General features: G+C 42.4%; 1 long non-coding RNA gene across 1 annotated transcript; it reads right to left on the reverse strand.

Annotated features, from left to right (window-relative positions):
• Positions 1 to 531: 531 nt before the first annotated feature.
• Positions 532 to 20,447, reverse strand: LOC131103796 (uncharacterized). Its single transcript, XR_009119682.1, has 4 exons — positions 20,349 to 20,447; positions 18,556 to 18,663; positions 1,955 to 2,132; positions 532 to 1,877 (listed from the first exon to the last, which is right to left on the reverse strand). It is a non-coding gene; the product is annotated as an uncharacterized LOC131103796 (long non-coding RNA).
• Between the last annotated feature and the right edge of the window lie 452 nt (positions 20,448 to 20,899).

Below are 20,899 nucleotides of genomic sequence, written 5' to 3' on the forward strand. Positions count from 1 at the left end.
TAGCATCTGATTGGCTCCATGTTTGCCCTCAAGTAAGAGCAAATGTATGCTTTAATTCTACAGTATTTCTATTGTTGCGTTCTACTCAACTGTAATGACTGATGTTAATACAGTAAACCTCGGATATATCGGATTCAATTGTTCCCACTGGTTTTGTCCGATATAAGCGAAATCCGTTATATGCGTATACCGGAAAATGTCAGTTTTACGCATATATCGGATTTATATCCGGTATATGCGGAAATCGGATTTTATCCGTTATAAAAAGGCACTTCCTTGACTATGTTTCCAATGTACCTGGACGCGCAGGCAACGCTGCAAACGCTGCAAATGACGTCATACAGCGGCCTGACACGATTTGGCGAATCGGAGCGCCACGATGCGGCCATCCGATATATGCGAGGGAAATTTAATGGAAATGCATTGGAACGGGACTGGAGATTTTGTCCGAAATAGGCGGAATCCGTTATAAAAAATCTGATAAATGCAATGAATTTTTATTGGAAATGCATTACAGAAAAATTGGTTCTTTTTTATCTGTCCGTTGTGAGCGAATTTCCGATATATCCGAGGTTTACTGTATTGTGCAATATCTGATCAACCTCCATGTGCAATATTAAGGGTTTTAAATGCAATATACTAAGTTCTATGTGAAGTATTTCCATAATGCCTCATATTAACTCTCTAACAAGATCTCAGTGTATAGACTGGTTATATATCTCATCTCGTTTCATATTATTATACATACTGTATTGTATATAACTCTGGGAAAAACTGTTGATTTTTGTTAATACTTGGGTTGTTTATATTGTTTATTTTACTATATTGTGTATTTTGTACTGCTTAACTGATTCTGTACTCTTGCTGTTGTGCAATACAAATTTCCCCACTGAGGGACGAATAAAGGCATATCTTAATATTAATCTTAAGATACATTTTGTAGCCACTCTATTTCTTCCTGTTGGGGTGACCAGAATGCTACTAATAGATGATTGTCTACAACCAAACATCCATCATTTATTAATTCATTAATCTCGGAAAAACCATGACATAATGAGGGAGTGATAATTGAACCTTGATATCGCGAGGGACGACGGTAATTCCACATGTTCCGTACAGTATTCATGTCTTTAACATGGTCCAGAAAGGGCCTCCAGTGTATGGGATTGTTGTTGTTTAAAAGGCGATGCTAACCCTTGAGGCAGCTAGCGAATGACTAATTGTCTAATGGCCGCAAGCGTGGCTTTCTCTGCAACATTACTTCAGCCAATGGAGCATCACCTGCTTTTATATGTCGGCCACAAAACAAATAACCTGCGTGCTTCACACGCTCCCACGGCACCAAGACTCCCTTGAAGGAATGCTCCATGGACGGGAGGTGGACAGACTGACTCCACCACTTTCAAGTCCAAACTTCCAACTTTCATACGTATACAGTCCACTCGGGTGGTTGTCTCGGTGGGCGTGGTCAAGCGTTGCTTCCAATCTTTGGTTTTAGTGACCAGACCCATCTAAGAGGCCAACTTGACATGAGGTTATGTTTGCTATACTTTATGTTATTAATTCTCATGTGTGTGACGACATCAGGGAAAAACACAACTGAGGACTTAGGACGGTGACCGTGATGGAGGACTACCGAGGTCTTCCCAATGGAAAAGGGAAAGACACATGACCTGCTGTCATGTGGTAGCCATGTTTCTCTCATCGTTGTGTATTCTGATATCATTCTCAGTAAACACAATTCTCTTTTGGTTGACTTGCCTCACAAAAGATGCGTGATCGTCAAGCGACTTGACGACAGAGCAAGACCCTCTTTTGTGCAACAACAGGAAAGGGAGGAAGTTTGCCCGTTCTTCTTCGGAACACAGACATGGTTCCTGCAAACAAACACGACATGTGAGGTGATACCATCTGTTGTCACCAGGATCCATTTGACCATTGAACGGAGACTCACATGTGGGGGGTCCTGGATCACCCTCCTCAGAGGGCTCTTTTCACTTCATCATGACTCGCCCACTTCGGGTTGACTGAGCAGAACCCTCCGGCTCCCTCTCCATGTCTGGCAGATTACCCCAAGTCCACTTTTTCCTCCATCATCCACAATCCTTATGTGAGACATGTATTTCCCTTTTCTGCGTGTTGTAAAGATATAAAAACAGGTAAAAAGAGGCAGCTAACAAATGCACATTTATTCCCTCAGGTGCTGTTTATATCAATATCAATATCAAATACAAAGCAATCAACAAAAACAGCCTGGGATTGCACCTTTAAATGACAACATCTGAAGCAGATACGAGGCCAGTATTGCCGATATTACTGATACTGTTACCTATAATTTTACAACATTATTGATTTGATTATTTTAGTTCATTGATCAACAAAATATCAACAACACAAAAACCAAAACCACATATATTTGTCAATATAAATAAACTGAACTCTTGTTATTAACACTATATTGATACTATGGGTACATACCCACTCTTACTAATATTGAAATATTACATACAATTCATAAAGTATGTGTCGTATGAGACAGAATACACTTGGTACTTCCACAATAATGCAATGCATCATGAAATCCGGTGGAATAATTTCACACACGATGCAAACAACTTTGGCGTGGGAGTGTACAGTGTAATAAATGTCATTCAGCAGTGCAGCCACTGGGAGGCGCCCTAACACAACGCATCACCAGGCCGCCAGGCTGTGACAGCTGCCACGTGCTCATCCCTGATTTTGCCGCTAAAGCGGCTGACCGCAGCAAATCAGGCAAATGTTTACTTTTGAAAAACCCAACAAAATGTTCCAAAAGGACGACATGATTGAATCCTATAACATTTACTGTATACCCATGTCTATCACTATCATTTATCCAGAACAGTATTTTGTTGACTTCAATTCCTGTGTGAAAGTGTTGAAAATAATAAATATCAATGAGCAAATAACAGTAGAAATAAAAAAATAAATAACACCATATAGGTTGTGTAGAAAAAGGAAGACATCAACATTTTAAAAATGAGTAATAAAATAAAAATCTATGGTTAATAAACAGAAAAGTAATAATAAATGAAGAGAGTAAAACAGACAATACAACAAAGATGGTGAGAATATTTAATTTGATATTATTATATGTATCTATATTCATTGTCATTCTCTCCCAATTAAACTGAGGCATTATTATCCAGTATATTCATTACAAGGTTTACGTTCACTGATGTGTAGTTCCTATTATTTATTGATGTAACATCTATTCATCAACTATATTCTTGATATTATTCTCCTCTAATTACTGTCCATTTATTCATTTCCATGACAGAAGAGGCCAGGCTGAAACTGTACCGTCCAAAGTTGTTCATCTTTTGTTGAAAACATGAAAGAGGTTGAAGTTAAACAACTGATTTCTGCTTCCTTAGGATAAGTGGCATAGAAAATAAATGAATGGATGGATGGATGGATGTTTGTCTTAACTTCAATTTCTCATTGGCCTCTGTAGAGCGGCTGGGCTTTACTTTAGAGATAAGGTGAGGAGCATCCAGGAGAAACTGTGAGTATAGAAGGCTGCTCCTCCACATTGGGAGGAGTCAGATGAGGTGGCTCGGGTTTCTGTCAGGATGCCTCCTGGATGCTTCCATGGGGAGGTGTTCACGGCACAGTAGGAGGCCTCGGGGAAGACGCAGGACACATTGGAGAGACTATGTCTCAACTGGCTTGGGAAAACCTCGGGAGGAGCTGGACACAGCTGTCAAGGAGACGGAGGTCTGGGCTTCCCGGCTTAGGCTGATGCCCCTGTGACCTGACCTCGGATAAGTGGAAGAAGATGGATGCATGGACCTTCGATTTCTGATCTAAAGATGAAGTCTTTAACCTTTATGTCCTTCCTGTCTCTCCATCTTCTCTCTAAAAGTCTGCTGTCCCCTGACGATGAAGCTGTGCTTGGGGGTTCAGGTGTGTCATCTTCAGCGTCTGATCTTTCCATGTCCTTCTACATTCCACTGAAGGATGTGTAAATCGTCTTCATACTTTGGTTTTAGGATTTTCATGGCATGTATCAAATACCGGATGTCTGCAATCCATGGCTCCAGGCATGTAGTGACTGCCGGTTGCTCTAGGCGGGTCCTTTTGAGGCTCAGGGCCACCTGCTCGTCTTCAGAGGCGAGAGTGCCGTCACCAAGAACGTTTGCAAGAGTCATCCTTTCAAACCCGAACCCAACCCCTAACCCTCAACCTAACATCTGACCCCTAACTCTAACCCCTTAACCGTAACTCTAAACCTAACCCTTTAACCCTAACTCACGCTAACCCCTTAACCCTAACTCTAAACCTAACCCTTACCCCCTAACCGTAACCCTAAACCCCTTAACTCTAACTCTAACCTTGAACCCTAACCGTAAATCTAAACCTAGCCCCTTAACCCTACCTCTGACCTTCAACCTAACCCCAACCCCTTAATCCCAACTCTAAACCTAACCCTTTAACCCTAACTCTAATCTTCAACCTAACCCCAACCCCTCACCCTAACTCTCAATCAAACCCTTACCCCCAATCGTAACCCTAAACCTAACCCCTTGACCCTCCCTCTAACCTTCAACCTAACCCCTTAATCCTAACTCTAAACCGAACGCGAACTGTAATTCAAAACCTAGCCCCTTAACCCTACCTCAAAAGTTCAACCTAATCCCTTAATTCTAACTCTAAACCTAACCCATTAACCCTAACTCTAAATCTTCAACCTAACCCCAACCCCTTAATCCTAACTCTAAACTGAACCCGAACTGTAACGCTAAACCTAGCCCTTTAACCCTACCTCAAACCTTCAACCTAATCCCTTAATCCTAACTCTAAATCAAACCCGAAACGTAAGTCTAAACCTAGCCCCTTAACCCTACCTCTAAACCTTCAACTTAACCCCAAACCCTTAAATCCTATGAATGAATGAATATGACATTGGTGCCCATCGTAACCTGCTGACTGAATAGTTCAACCTGATTACGGCTAAATTGCATGATGGAATGGATGCTTCCTGCCATGAAAGGAGACACAATCTAGTGAAGGGATGAGAGCCATGAAGTAGAAGGTCAGTGAGTGTTTGAGTTCAATACTGACCCAACAGACTGGCGTCACCACTGCTGCATATGTAGGCGCGCCTGGCGTCACGCTGCCATTTGTCCAAGACACTAAGTGTGTGTGTGTGTGTGTGTGTGTGTGTGATTGAGTCATGTGGAGCCACGAAGGTTGAGACAGAGTTGTTGCATTTTCATCCAAACTGCAAAATCAATGCAAAGTGGATGCAAAGGAAGACGAGACGAGGATGCAACCCCCAACAAACACTGGCAGCCATTACAGCCGCACAATCCAAGGTGAGCATTAACGATAATGTTGCCGTGCCTGCGCTCTTCTCGCTTAGCGGTTTCATTTCAATGGGGACAGAGGGAAAGACAAGGTAACAGCAGCTGGTGAATGAGCTAGCGCTCCCATAACGCTTTTGTACCTTTACGGCGCTTTGATGCTCAGTCACTGACAGCATTTACCTTCTAACGGGGGAACACCCGGAGCAGCGTGGGGGGTTGGGTGTCTTGCCTCAGGAAGCTTTGACATAAAGTCAGCATGTACTAAAGATTGGGAGGAGAGCGCTCGATCACCTGGGTTTAGGCTTAGGCTTAGTTAATAATCGCATTCATGAATTCATTCATGTTTGAAAACGGAGATGTAATGGGGGGGGGGGGGGGGTGGTGGTGGACTAAATCCTACACAGGAGCGGCATTTAGATTTGGCCACAAGTTGACCTCCACTCGCTCACCTCTCCTTCACCTCCCTTGCGTCATCCGTGACATACTACACAAGCACACGCACACACAAGCACACACACCAGGGGTGTTCGTACAATTCAGATGTTGGAAACCAAGTCCACTCCGAGACAAACATGCACGATGTACAAAATGCTTGGTGATATCGTTTACACATTAGAAATTACTGTAGAAATTAGACTTTATACCTTTACCTACTTTATCTTAGAATATAAGATTCACGTCTACATCAACAAATTGAACCATTGTATGGAATATAATCATAGATAGATAGACTCCCTTTATTGTCATTGCACAAAAACACAGTAGTGAAATTGCCAACGAAATGTCGTTGCCTGGCTCCCATATAATAACAGACACAAAAGAAGATAAGTAATAATAAATAATAATAATAATAATAATGTGGAGAATAAATACTAGATAGAATAGACACCAAATATGAACAACATAATGTAAAGTAAAGTGCAGCGTGAACAGTAAATTGCCCAAATAATTTAAATAATTTAAATAAATAATAATAATGTAAGTAAAGGTAGAGGGGCTTATTTGGCATTGAGCAGTCTGATGGCCAGGGGGAAGTAGCTGTCTCTGAACCTGGTCGTCCTACAGCGGATGCTGCAGAGCCTTCTCCCCGATGCCAGGCGAGAGAACAGTCCATGCTGGGGGTGTGTGGGGTTAGAGCAGATCCGATGGGCTCTAGATACACACCGGCTGTTTGCTATGTCCTTAATGGGGGGGGAGTTGGGTCCCGATGATCTTCTCCGCTGTCCTCACCACTCTCTGCAGTAACGTCCAGTCCGAGGCCTTGCAGCTCCCAGACCAGACGGAGATGCAGTTGGTCAGCAGGCTCTCAATGGTCCCTCTGTAGAAGGTGGTAAGGATAGGAGGGGAGAGGGAGGCTCTTCTCATCCGCCGCAGGAATATCGTTTGTACAAGTATTGAACGTTAATGAAATTGTTTTTGAATCGTATGATGCATCTGGAATGATCTAGCACCAGGAGATTTACATCCCGGTGTCCACAAAGTCTCTTTCCAATGAACTGTACAGTAGAAGATGTCTGACTTCGGTTTTGTCTTCCTTACAGGTCATTGCGTTGGATCAGACCTTTGGTCTGTAATGCCTTCATGCTAAAAGACAAGGTAGGGCAGTTCTAGATAGGACAACTGTAGTCTGAGGTGATGGTGCGGGATCCAAGGTAGTACCCGTAAGGTAGCAGCACACCCAGACCAGAATGGTTTAATCCTTTTGTGGGGCCTTTGCCAAATGTCATATTTTTAGCAGTTATTTTGTTGACAGGGCTGCACGGCGGTCGAGTGGTTAGCATGCAGACCTCACAGCTAGGAGACCCGGCTTCAATTCCACCCTCGGCCATCTCTGTGTTTGCATGTTCTCCCTATGCATGCGTGGGTTTTCTCCAGGTACTCCGGTTTCCTCCCACATTCCAAAAACATGCTAGGTTAATTGGCGACTCAAATTGTCCATAGGTATGAATGTGAGTGTGAATGGTTGTTTGCCTATATGTGCCCTGTGATTGGCTGGCGACCGGTTCAGGGTGTACCCCGCCTCTTGCCCTGAAGACAGCTGGGATAGGCTCCAGCACCCCCGAGATGCTTGTGAGGATAAGCGGTAGAAAATGAATGAATTTTGTTTACATACGCAGTGTAAATCAAACTGGATACCATAATAGGTTTCCCCCAGGAAATGCTACAATGTGCATTTTTTGAAAGAAAATTGCATACTTATCGGGACTTTGGGGAACATCTGGGGTGTTTTTTCATCCGACAGCACATAAGTAGTTTGTAAGCATAGTTAGAGCATTTGCACATTCTAAACTTTAACCTCAGAAAAGGAATGTAATCTCTCCTCATGTGTATTTATGCATAAACCTGCATGGCCAACCTCAGCTCCATTTATATATGTACCAAAAAAGCACTTCATTGGAGTGTCATTTATCTTTTTTGACAGTCACTCAGTGTGTGTGTGTGTGTGTGTGTGTGTGTGTTTGACTTTGACCTCCCAATGAACCAGCCTCCAAACTGCTGTGCTGCCATTCCTATGCAGCAGCAAAGAGAAGCATACACGTGTATATACAGTACACCACATATCTGCTATAAAACTCACACTTTGCATGAATATTAGGACACCCGCACGCACACCACACTCAGGTTGGTTTAATGAGCTCCAGTTCCTCTCGTCTCCTGCACAGATGGAAGAAACGAGGGTACTGTGGAAAAAAAAAAAAAGTAAGACAGGTGGTAAGAAAAATGAAAGAAAGCGGGGGAGGCTGAGAGGAACCAATCCCGCAGGTGATGTCAGACCATCCCGGCCTCCCTGATGGAGGTCGATCATCTGCAGAGTTGTGGAGGATGTCCACCATTGTCTGCTGTCAACACCGTGTGCCACCTCATGGTAGCTGAGTCCGCTAGAGTTTGAGAGTTCAGTGACTGAAATTATCAGCTGTTTTGCTTTTTATTGGCCTTTTGTTGTTTTTTGGGGAAGAAGCAGCCTAAAGAAGCTGTGTAAGAGAGGTCCAATCATCCATCGTTTATGGTGGGTAATTGGTTCCGGACCCGACTGTAATCAGTAGAATTTATACAAAGTAGGATTCAGTATTCATAAATGGAATATTTTCATAGTTATACTGTAGAAAACACTCTTCTAAATACACTTGTTAACATTATTAGAGTCATCAAGACATAAAATAACACCCCTATAGTCACATTTACATTTGTACTACCCAAATTAGTAGAAAAAATACATTTTTGAATACTACATCAAATTTGATATATTGTAAATGTGTATTAATTTTGGAAATATATATTTTTTTTACAGTTAGAAATCCTGCAGTTTGTGCATGTTTGTTTGTTGCTTTGTTGGACGGACCTTGAAAGTACCATTTAACATTCTCCCACACTGCACAGATAGACAACTATATTCCGTATACTTTACTATACTTTTACTATACTATTCCGTATACTGGGCGGCACGGCGGTCTAGTGGTTAGCGTGCAGACCTCACAGCTAGGAGACCAGGGTTCAATTCCACTCTCGGCCATCTCTGTGTGGAGCTTGCATGTTCTCCCCGTGCATGTGTGGGTTTTCTCCGGGTACTCCGGTTTCCTCCCACATTCCAAAAACATGCTAGGTTAATTGGCGACTCCAAATTGTCCATAGGTATGAATGTGAGTATGAATGGTTGTTTGTCTATATGTGCCCTGTGATTGGCTGGCGACCAGTCCAGGGTGTACCCCGCCTCTCGCCCGAAGACAGCTGGGATAGGCTCCAGCACCCCCGCGACCCTCGTGAGGAAAAAGCAGTAGAAAATTAATGAATAATATTCCGTATACTTTTACTATACTTTGGCATTAGATTTGTTCCCAAATGCTGATGCCACGTGGGAACGCATGAAAGTAAGATTTGATGATGTTACCGAGTCCTACTATGCAGATGTGCCTGGTCCACAACCTCATGCCACTTAATTCATGCTAGAACATGCTAGCCTGTTATCACACACATCAAACATTCTAATCCTCTCTTTGAAAAACAAACTCCAGGCTTGTCCTGATGGATGGCGGCTCTGGAGTCATTTTATGCTTTTAATTTGAGGTTGTTTCTACACACTGCATAATAAATAATAACATTTGATGGCTGTAATGTACGACGCAAATGATGACCAGCGCTACTGCTATTTTTGTCATTTGCTGAAATGTAGTACCTCACCGCCTGAAATCTCTAACAGGTGGTGAAATATGCCAATCAAAGCTCGAATGCAGAATATGGGGTGAAATATAATACCAATAAAGAATCCATAAACTGAAGCATCGATCTTTGAATTAGCAGACAGTGCCCAGAGATGGTGATAAGTGTGTTGTGCATCGCAGACCTCATTAGAGCAACAGCTGCTGGGTTTCTTTGTGTGTCTGTGTGGAGATTGATGCCTTCTAGTTTTAGATTTCAATTTCCTCCTCATCCCGCCATGTCAAAGGCTGTAAATCACCACACACACACACACACACACATACACACACACCATCTGTGCGTTAGATTTATTTACGTGTGTTTACATGAGTGGTTTTTAGCAATCCTAAATGTTGCCTTTTCCCCCCAATCCAATATCACATACAGTAATATTAGTGGCCTCAACAGTGAATTTACACTCCGGCCAGGTTGGAAATTTAGGAAAACTCCGGTTTCAGCGTATTGGTTCATTGCCGACAAATGACAAAAATTCTGTGCTGTTATTTTCACATAATTGCATGGCAAACAGGGCTGCACGGCGGTCTAGTGGTTAGCGTGCAGGCCTCACAGCTAGGAGACCCGAGTTCAATTCCTCCCTCGGCCATCTCTGTGTGGAGTTAGCATGTTCTCCCCGTGCATGCAAGGTTTTTCTCCGGGGACTCCGGTTTCCTCCCACATTCCAAAAACATGCTAGGTTAATTGGCGACACCAAATTGTCCATAGGTATGAATGTGAGTGTGAATGGTTGTTTGTCTATATGTGCCCTGTGATTGGCTGGCGACCAGTTCAGGGTGTACCCCGCCTCTCGCCCGAAGACAGGGCTAGGCTCCAGCACCCCCCGCGACCCTTGTGAGGTAAGCGGTACAAAATGAATGAATGAATGCATGGCAAACACGGCATTGCTGCATACTGAAATTACCTTTTCTGTGTATAAAAGTATAAAAGTAAATATATGCATACTTTGGCTTTATATTGATAAACAAAGGCACCATTGTGGGATTCGGAGGACGCTGATGCTGCTGTTTTGCTTTCAAAACAGCTATAACACCCCCGCCAATGACAGTGATTTGGGTCAAGACCAGACCTAATCAGACCTTTAGTTGGATGTGGGTATTTTGGAAGAATGGCATGGAATAGTTAGCATAGCATGGAAAGAACCTGGTCATGTCCTGGCAAATTTAACCAGAAAACAAAGAACTAGTTTGCCAAATCAACCAGAACAATCGAGAGATGGTTAACTTCCCAAACCTCAGACTGTCCTGATACCAGTCGATCAATCAGTGTGCACGTGCAGATGTGAGACGCAATGAGAGTCATGTACGCGTGACGTGTGCGTGCAACGGAGAGATAACATTCTTGGCATCGGCCAACACGTGAGCGTTGACGTCACCACGCTGCGGCTTCCACTGATAGGCGTACAACAGCTGATGAGCATCGTAAATAAACGTAGAATAGAGTCGCTATCGCCTGATGAAACCTGAAGGTCTTGGTTGACAACATCAGACCAGTGGGTATGTGGTCCAACCGTCTGTTGGTGGATGAAAATTCTTAATGACTCGAGTGGGTTGGTCAGGAGGACAGTAGAGGATGCTGAGCTGGTTGGTTCTTCGGTTTTGCTCCTCACTGGAGACATGGTCATACCCCAGCACACCCTGAATGGGCGCAGGACTCAAAGTCATGGATCCGTGGTGCTCTGGAGAGGCCAGATCTCTGCCATATAAAAGGAACACTGTGAAGATGGCGGCGTTGTAGATCTGGACCTTGGTCATGCTTTCTCCATCGTGGTGTCCAGAGACTTTTCATGACACCAGAAGCCGGTCCGGTCAGTTACTTTTGAGCCCAGGTATTGGGTTGGTTTTGGACCAACATGCAGTTCCAGCTTGAGTGCCTCCTCACTGAACACGCAAAGGGCTCCCTCCAGCTTAATGTAGGAGCAGCAGAACAGGGTGGTTGTCCTCAGCATAGTCCAGGTCGGCTAGGTCCTAGTCACCAATCTGGACTCCAGGAAAGCGGGGGAACACTGTCGTTATGGGATTGAACAGATCTAGTCTGGTAGACTCCTTTCTTTGAGAGAGAATGGAGGCTGGCATCTGTGCCTCCTGAAATCCACAATCATCTCCTTGGTCTTTTTCAAATTTGACTTCAGACAGTTCCTTGACATGACATGATAGCTTAGCATCAACAACACAAACCATCAGACCATCACAATAGTTGGATCATTTCCTGCATCCGCATAGATGTGGTCATCATTGGACCAGTGGGACCTGGGGCGGCCCCAGAGCGCCTCGGGTGGGTGTGATGGGGTGACACTCATGAGTGGGATATGACAGAAGATGCCAATGGAAAGTGGAGCTATGCCTGAAGCCCACCAGATGGCAACAAAGACCATCACTCCAAGTTCTTGTTAGCGTAATTCCCAAAGGCACAGCAATTGAAGCCACACCCACTAAATGTAAAGGAGAAAGAGATTGGTCCAAAGGTAAAGCGCACCTGGCGACAAGCGGTCCGCACGTGTCCACTTCCTTTTCATTGGCAACAAGTCACAATCACACTCATCACAAGATTGTTTCTATCTTTACTCTCCATCTTTTATATAACGCTCGCTCTTGTCTTATTGTTTTCTATTTTTCACATTTAATTCGCTTATTTGAACATGAAAGCAAAATGTATTCTTATTTTATGACATATTTTAAACATGTATATTTCTTCCTGCAAAAGGTTCCAAGGAGAAATAGCTACTTTACCTAACACAGACATTTCAGGGTCGTGGTGAGTTCAAGTCAGCGTGTTGAGGACACGTTTGTGTGTTTCTTCTGAATATATTTCTCATCACTGGCATATTAGGGTGTTTTTGTTTTGTCGGGTTAAAGAAAAGCGAGCAGGAAGGCACATGGGAGAGACGGACTGGTGGAGAAGTGTACAAGCTCGGGTCAAATGCGGCATTTTCGGGTGAAACAAAGTTCAAATTACCATATCGCTGCACGTGTGTGTATGTGTGTGTGTGTGTGTGTGCGCGCGTTTGTGTGTAAGTGTGTCTCATCTTCACTGGGGCGAGTGACATCAAATTTGTAACCCAGGGAAGCCGGCTAATGGCGCTCCTATTGTGGTATCGTGTACACACACACACACACACGCACACACATGCAGAAAACAAGCCAGGCATGGGCTGAAGTCATTATGAGAAAATGGAAGACCTAAACAAGACTAGAAAGCTCCTGGGGTTAAGGTGGTTACCCAGACACACACATCACGCCAATTTCTGCCAAGGCCTACGCTATAATGCCCAACTACTCACACACACACACACACACACACACACACACACACACACACAAACACACACACTGATTGATTCCCATCTGTTAACTACCTGATAACAGACTGGAGGGCTCGCATGCACGTGAACAAAAATTGAACCCTTGAACTGTGGTTAACCTCCCTGGCTGTCTCCGCTCTTCTGTCCATCCTTAATCCGGCCTTCATTGTTGCTTTTGTCCTTCCTCTTCGTCTTCCTCTTCCTGACACCGCCCTCCTTTCTTTCCACCTTTCCCTCACAGCCTTCTTTCTCTCAGCAGGAGATGAACTGCTCGGCGAGCCCAACATGGGGCGGCTAGGCCATCGCGACATGCTAGCATCCATCGCTACATGCTGGCATCCATCACCGCAAGCCAGCACCCATCGCTACATGCTAGCATGTCCTCAAATTTAAAAAAAAAGACGGTATAGAATCTAAATCAGCCTACCTTTCTGTCTATCATTATGAGCGACATAAACATATATTTCTTGTTTCTGTGCCTTCTAAAGATATAAAAACAGGTAAACAGAGGCAGCTCAGAATGCACGTAATGGGACGCACCCCCAAAAAGCGGCAACAAGGCTCCATTTCCATCATATGATCTGCATATAAAACACTGTTATTATTAGTCTTATGAACATTGTTACAGCCAAGAACTACATTACTGGTGTAGTGACACCTCGCCACACTAGCAAGCTTGAGCACACATTGGCTCCCAACACCTCAGGTCACTAGCCAAAGGTAACGCTACATATTGGGGCCGTTGTTTTGTTTTTGAGGCTAGTTGTAGCGTTTCTTTCTATGTTGCTATGTGAAATCAATGCACCCAAGAAGGAAATATGACATGTTAGCATGATTATCATGTAGGAATTTAGGAACGTCTTTGGCGGGTTTGAAAGAAATGTTATTTTTACTGACAAATAACAGCCTTTAAAATGCTTATGTGTTTAATGTGACTCTCATTGGTGAATATGTAATAATTACTATAAATAATTAATAAGAAGATATAAGTATTTTTTCACATATTTTTCTATTCCAGAAAAAAAGGGAACTTGCAAAGGATCTGCAACTTCCTGTGCACCATGTGACCTGGGGAATATTCCACATTTTTCAGAGGGGGGTCCTGCCTTACCTGAAAAATTTGTATTGGATTGTATTGTATTTATATTTGTATTGTAAAGATTTGTATTGTATGTAGGAGTGTTTTCTGCTGCAAACCAATTGCCACACGGAGAGACAAATACATTTTCTTCTTCGATATACATTATGATTATTTTAAAATGATTGTTTTATAATAATATTTATAAAGTTAGAACATATAGCAAGCCCCATACATGCTGTAACTGTTGTAATTCATACACAATATATAGTACAAATACTACATATATTTGCTTTTTTATCATGGATGTGTTTATTAATGGAGTCTTAATTTTTATGAATTATTTATAAATGGAATATTGTAATTTTAAAGGTAAGCAAAATGTGATTTATGAAATGAGCATATAATTATTTTCACATTTGTCAAATGTTCTATTATTTTGCAAAAATATTTATTTTATTTAGAACACCCCGACTGAATGAAATGATAACGTAGAGAGAAAAAGCGACGTACTTTTGGCCTGCAAAGGCCGTGTGAATACTCCGTGTGTGTGTGTGTGTGTGCGCGTTTGTTTTCATTTGTATTTATGAAATATCCAATCACGTCAATAGAGGAACAAACGGGTGGAGTGTTAATCATAAAGTTCAAATGCCACCAGTGGGGTGAAAGTAAGATATATTTTTCACAAACAGTGTTGACATTTAAATCGTCATGAAACACTGTTTGTTATGTATTATGATATTAAGTATTTTATTGATTGGTTGTTTTTTTTTTTTTTGCTTTATTCTAAAGCTACAATTGAACGCTTCTTCAAATACCTGTATGCTTTGCTTTTAGCCTCTTTACTAAATTAAAAATTTCACAATATATGCAGGTCTTAGTCAGGAAAACCTCACTAAATTCAATCTAGATGTGTTTTTTATTTTTTAAATAAAAAAAGGCACTCTCGAGGGGAGGAAGTTGAGATTTTTCGTCTTGCCGTCATGACTTTCATTTATTGTGAATGATTGCTACATTATTTTCACATTTCCTACTGTTGAATATGTGCTACTATTTAGCAAGATATTTATTTTTCAAACAGGATGAGTGAATCATATAGAAACCTTTCACACCAGCCTGACCACCCACGGCCACGTCAACGTTTACACCACGACCACGCTCGACCTCTGAACTGACCTTGAACTGGGAGCGGGGTCAGCAAGGGTGAAGGTTTGCCTTAGGGGTCTGTGACTCTGCTGTGCATTGGCGTTCGGGATGCTCGGTTGTAGACGTTGGCGTAGGCCAACTAGGCCGTTTGTGGAATGAACGCTGACCTCAAAAGCTTTGTGGAATTCTGGGAAAACCAGGAATAGGTAGCCTACACGTTTTCAATGAGCTCAACTTTTCGTGTCTGAAAATATGGAGAACGGTAGAATTTATTTTCAAAGAAATGTTGCCAGGCAGAATAAATAATAAATAGAAGAATTGTGGTGCAGCTCATCATCTTGTGTTTACTGTATATATATTTTAATAAGATTTGTGTATAATAACAAATATGTCTGTTAATAATAACTTAATAAAATAATTATACTATGTGTTAATAACATATTTGCTAAGAACATTGTTAATAAAAACATGATAAGATGCAGGTGTGTCTTAATAACAACAATAACAAAAATGTCAACAATGACTGTGTTAATATTAACATAACTATAATGTGTGTTAATAATAAAATAACATTAACATCATACTAACCTGTTTAACAATAACATGTGTTATTATAAACCTAGTAGTAATATATGTGTTCATAATACAAGTGTGAATGATCAACAACATTCACACAATAAAGATGAAACGAAAACTACTACTACTACTACTACTACTACTATAATGACTTTCTCTCTGTTCTACTTCCTATTTCATCAATTGATTTTGGATGATTGGTCATATGTTTCTAAGACATGCAGATGTAGCTGTACACACACACACACACACACACACACACACACAGTGTCAGGCTTTGTTCGCATGTCGATGGTCCAAATAGGAAGCAATCAGTCTCAGTCAAAGAAACGAGACGCTGAACTTTGTCAACTTCGACCTCCAAGTGACCTTTGAGAGGTGAGGAAAAGTGTCACGAGGAGCAAAAACAAAAGATGAGCAGAGAGGAGAGCGAGATGAGACACCAGGGGGCGCTCTTTAGACGAGTTTGAGGATGATGTTGAAGTGGGGGGGGGGGGGGGGGGGGGGGTGGCTAGACACCACCTTCCTTCCAAAAATATGATTCCCTAGATTGAGGGATGGGGGCACTTTTTGAGTAGTGGGCGTTGTGTTTCCTAAATCAGCCCAGGCATGTTTAGTCGATGGTGGAATTCCAAAAAGCAGTTCCTCTCAAGTTGTAAGCAAAAGCCCACATTGATCTCCTCACATGTTCCAACACTGCGGTCACCAGCAGATGTCCTCCAAGCCATGAAGAATCAAACTCCAACCACAGTAGCAGGAGAAGAATGTCACAAATACAAGATGGCCGCCATCACAATAAAAGCAACACCATTAACCCTAATGCTAACCCACTAAAACTAACTCTAACCCAATGGCTCTCAATTATATTTTGTCATGCCCCCCCAGTTAGAAGTACTATTGAGAAAGTGCTAACATGAATGTATTTATCTGTAGCATATGGACTGAAGCAGTGAAGTGTATTAAAACTACCACAAATGTATACATGTCGGCAGGTCTGCTCTAATACTGAAAGTCCTCCTTGCCTCTCTCTCGCCCGTAGCCAAGTATGGTTGAAGTGAGCAAGGTCACACTGACTTGACAGAAAGAAGCAGTGTTGTGATGAAATAAACTTGAAATGCAAGTGAAAGTAGAACCGTAAAGTAAACAATAATCTTCACTACTCAAAGCCAAGGATTAAAAACCAACCAAATATGTCAGAAATATAATATTTGTCCATCCATCCCACACGTCTTTGTAAACAAACCCCCACTCGACTTTGTACCAAAGCCTCATCAAGTGTTGTAATAAAACAATTTGGATTCGGATTAAAAAGCTTGAGTTACGTATACGACTTGTTAAAATTCAGCCTGCAGTGTTTTGCACTTCTGTTTTCCAGCACCCAAACACCCTCACAACACATCACATAACGCCTAACGCCATTGGCTGACCGCCGGACGTGGTCACATGATTCATCAGAACGTGATCAAAGAGGGTAGGCCCCGCCCACTGCAGCTGGAGAGGAAGTGGCAAGAGGATGTGTGCCGGGATCAAAGAGAAAGCCCGAGGGTGAGAAACAGCACGTGATTGGACGAACGGCGGGGAGAGGGCGGTGGCATCTCTCAGAGTCACTCTCGGGTCACAGTAACCTTCAGGTAGAAGCACTTCCTGTCCCTTGCTTAATGTCGCGAATGACTACATCTGGGAATGGAATATTTTCCCTCTGCTTTGAAGGAGAAATGTTGAATAGGAGAAACATGACTAACCATCACGATGCCATCTTGGCGGGTGCAAACACACACACAAACACACACATAGTCTCTGTATATGTCAACTTCTGGATATCGGAGGAGACGGTTGATGCCTAACATCCTTGGGTTTACACCCAAGAAAGCACAACAGGGTTCCTATTCGGAGATGGATGGACTTAAACCTTGCTAAACTATTTCAAGCATATCACGTTTTGGTCCGCACTTCCAAACCCAAGGTTGGAAACATCCACTTCCGCACATGAACATACATGCAGTACACGTACTAAGTGGAGAATGAGCACATATACGCCATATGTGTTGCAACACAGTGGAATGGATGGAAAAATAAAGACAAAAGTCAATGAGACGCAGGTCAACTATGCTCCCATTCATCTGTCAATCAAACACACGTAAACACACATGATCCTTTACGCTTCATTGAACAACGCTCCACCCGCTTCCATGGTTCTAAAAGGTGTGAGTCACAAACATACATCCACCGTCAATCCTCACAGCAAACAAATGTGTGTACACACACACACACACACACACACACACACAAATGCTCTTTCCTCACAGCCTACACACATTTTAACAATCTCTAATTATTTGCTGGGCTCCATGTAAGGTAACGTATTCATCACATACATGTGATAATCAAATACCATGAATGATGCTGCATGGTTTTGCACCGTACACCAGAGCTTTCTTAGCTCGCTGACTGTTTGATGAAAAGTGGGAAGTATACTCCTTGACCTCGCAGTGACCCGGCTAGGCTATCGTATGATTCAGAAATAATGAAGTAAAATATGGAAAATGTGGAAAGGCCAGCTGGCCGGGCCACTTGCATGGTGCTAGAAAACAAATGGATGGATTTAAATGAAAGTTCGATATTTTTAACACCGCCATTTAATGTCATGTTTTATATGATGTCAGCCAAAGTAAAGGAAATTAACGAAATGCTAGGAAATGTCAAAATACAAAGCATTAAAGTGCTTATCTTTCATATAATACTTTCAATATAATAGGGGACTTTTTAGTGCATTTTAAGGAGTAGCTCCACCCTTTTTTTTATTGTTTTTGACATTCTGTCTATTTATTCTTATACAAAACATACCATAATCTTTGGAAGAGGGTAAACCTCCACCACAGCAGGTGATCAAATACCTTCTCTCCTCCTTCTTCAGCGGTTCCCCGGCTTTTTCTCCCCCTTGCAGAACAGCCACTAGATGAGGAGAGGCTGAGATGTTTTGTCTTGTAGATCTGCAGCTTGGTCTGTGGGGGGCAGTGCAGTGTGAAACATCATGTACAATGTATTTATTATTATCTGTAATTGGTACTCCTGTGGGGGTGACCAAATAAATAAACAGATCAATTTTTCACCACACACACACACTGATACCATGACCACCAAGATGCAGTGTCATCCATGTTTTCTAGCTCACATAAAAAAGGACATTTGAAAATAACAGACTTTGCTACAGAAGAGTAGAAGAATATGACCTTCACTTGGACTAAAGGCAACAGTTTGCGTCTGAGACGTTAATTCAACACCTAGGCTACAGTCCCGGTCAGCCCATCTTTGATTGGCTGATGTCTTTGTTTGTTTGTTCCTGGTTCAAGCGTCACCACGGAAACAGCATTTGACACTTGGCCGCAAGCCATGGGACACACAAAACACACCTTTCATTCTTAGCCTTCACACATCACCCACCTACACCCTTCACTTCCTTTCAGGTCTTTTCACAATAAAAAAAAACTCTGTGGAAGGTGTTTCCAAAGTGCGGCCCGGGGGCCATTTACAGGCCGCAGCTGTCTTTTTACTGGCCCTTGGTTACATTCTTAAAATACAATTCATGGATGAACATGTAAAAAAAGCAACACAGAAAGAAAGACCAGTTGTCAGGGTAACGGCATCAGCATATTAAGAAAATCAGAATCATCAAGTTGAATTTTTCTGGAAGTATAAAAAATATCTACATGGGTTGGTTTTAAAAAAAAAAAATTTGATTTTCAATGGAAAAAGTTAGGACACCTTTGCTATGCGGGGTGCACATGAGATACTTTCACTTCTTTTTAATACACCGTACAGTATAGCGGTACAGTATTGGGGTGGGGGGTGCATCGGTTGATTTATCTCAACATGTATCAGGAGCTCACACACACCCACAGCTGTGAACTCTGTATGACCCCAACATGAGCCCTGCACGCCCTTCATCACTACATTGCCATGGCAACAGATCTTTCCATACAGCATCACCCTCAGCTTCTGTTTTTTTCTTAATGATCTAAAGGCTGCTCACCTTTAGTCCATTATTGTGTGATTCTAAGAAATGTAAAAATAAACATGCACACCAGCTACTGCCTATTTATTATCATTATTATTATTATTATTATTATTATTATTAAGAAGTGTGTATGGCTTGAGTGCTACAAATCAAGTGCATTCCTCCATGAGGTGTTGGGACTGTGTTAGACAAGCTGTCTTGGCACCATCGAAAACCGGCCGCTAGGGGGCAATGTGGACTGTGCGCTTTGATGCTCTGATTGCACAACATTGACACACGAGTATCAATAATATCTATCTGCTGTTTTGTTCGACTCTTCATTTGTTGTATTTGTCTGTAAACGTGGTTGATCTGTGTATCTATCGATCTATCGTATTCAGTGCCTGATTTGGGCCAGTAAGGAGTCCTATATTTGCAATAGATGTTAAGAAAGGGTAGGGGACAGCATGGAAAGATTCTGGTCAGAGAATCAATCCATCTCCTTTATTATGCAGGTGGATGGGCTCTTCGAGCAATACGTGTGTGTGTGTGTGTGTGTGTGTGGTCTAAACAAGGAACACATGCATTTATACAAACTGCTAACTAAAGTCGGATGGGGGGGGGTCTCTCATTGCTCTCCTCTCTCCCAAGTCTCCCAATGCACATCATCATCATCATCATAATCAAACTCACCTTGTTGAGTGGTCACTTCATTCTCCACCTGGGAACCAAGCGCTAAACGAGCTAACTAGCTAAGTAGCTACCATCGCTGAGCTAGCTAAAATTGTGTGGTGCCTTCAGGTACATCAAGGAACTCCTCAGCCATAAGTTGTTGCTGCGTTTATTGACACTTGGAAATCACAGAGATCGCTGTTAAACAAATACACTTTGGAACACAGACTTTGGAACATGTACTACATGATGTTTACATGTTTTTTAACCAAGGAACCACCCCACAGTATGTCAGTATGTGCTGTCCAATGGGCTACATGATGTTTACATGTCTTTTAACCAAGGAACCACCCTGCACTATGTGCTTCCCAATGAACTACATGATGTTTACATGTCTTTTAACCAAGGCACCACCCTACAGTATGTGCTTCCCAATGAACTACATGATGTTTACATGTCTTTTAACCAGGCCAGCACCCTACAGTATGTGCTTCCCAATGGACTACATGGTGTTTATATGTCTTTTAACCAAGGCAGCACCCTACAGTATGTGCTTCCCAATGGACTACATG

The sequence above is a fragment of the Doryrhamphus excisus genome, chromosome 15, assembly GCF_030265055.1.
Source record: "Doryrhamphus excisus isolate RoL2022-K1 chromosome 15, RoL_Dexc_1.0, whole genome shotgun sequence".
NCBI classification, from domain to species: Eukaryota; Metazoa; Chordata; class Actinopteri; order Syngnathiformes; family Syngnathidae; genus Doryrhamphus; species Doryrhamphus excisus.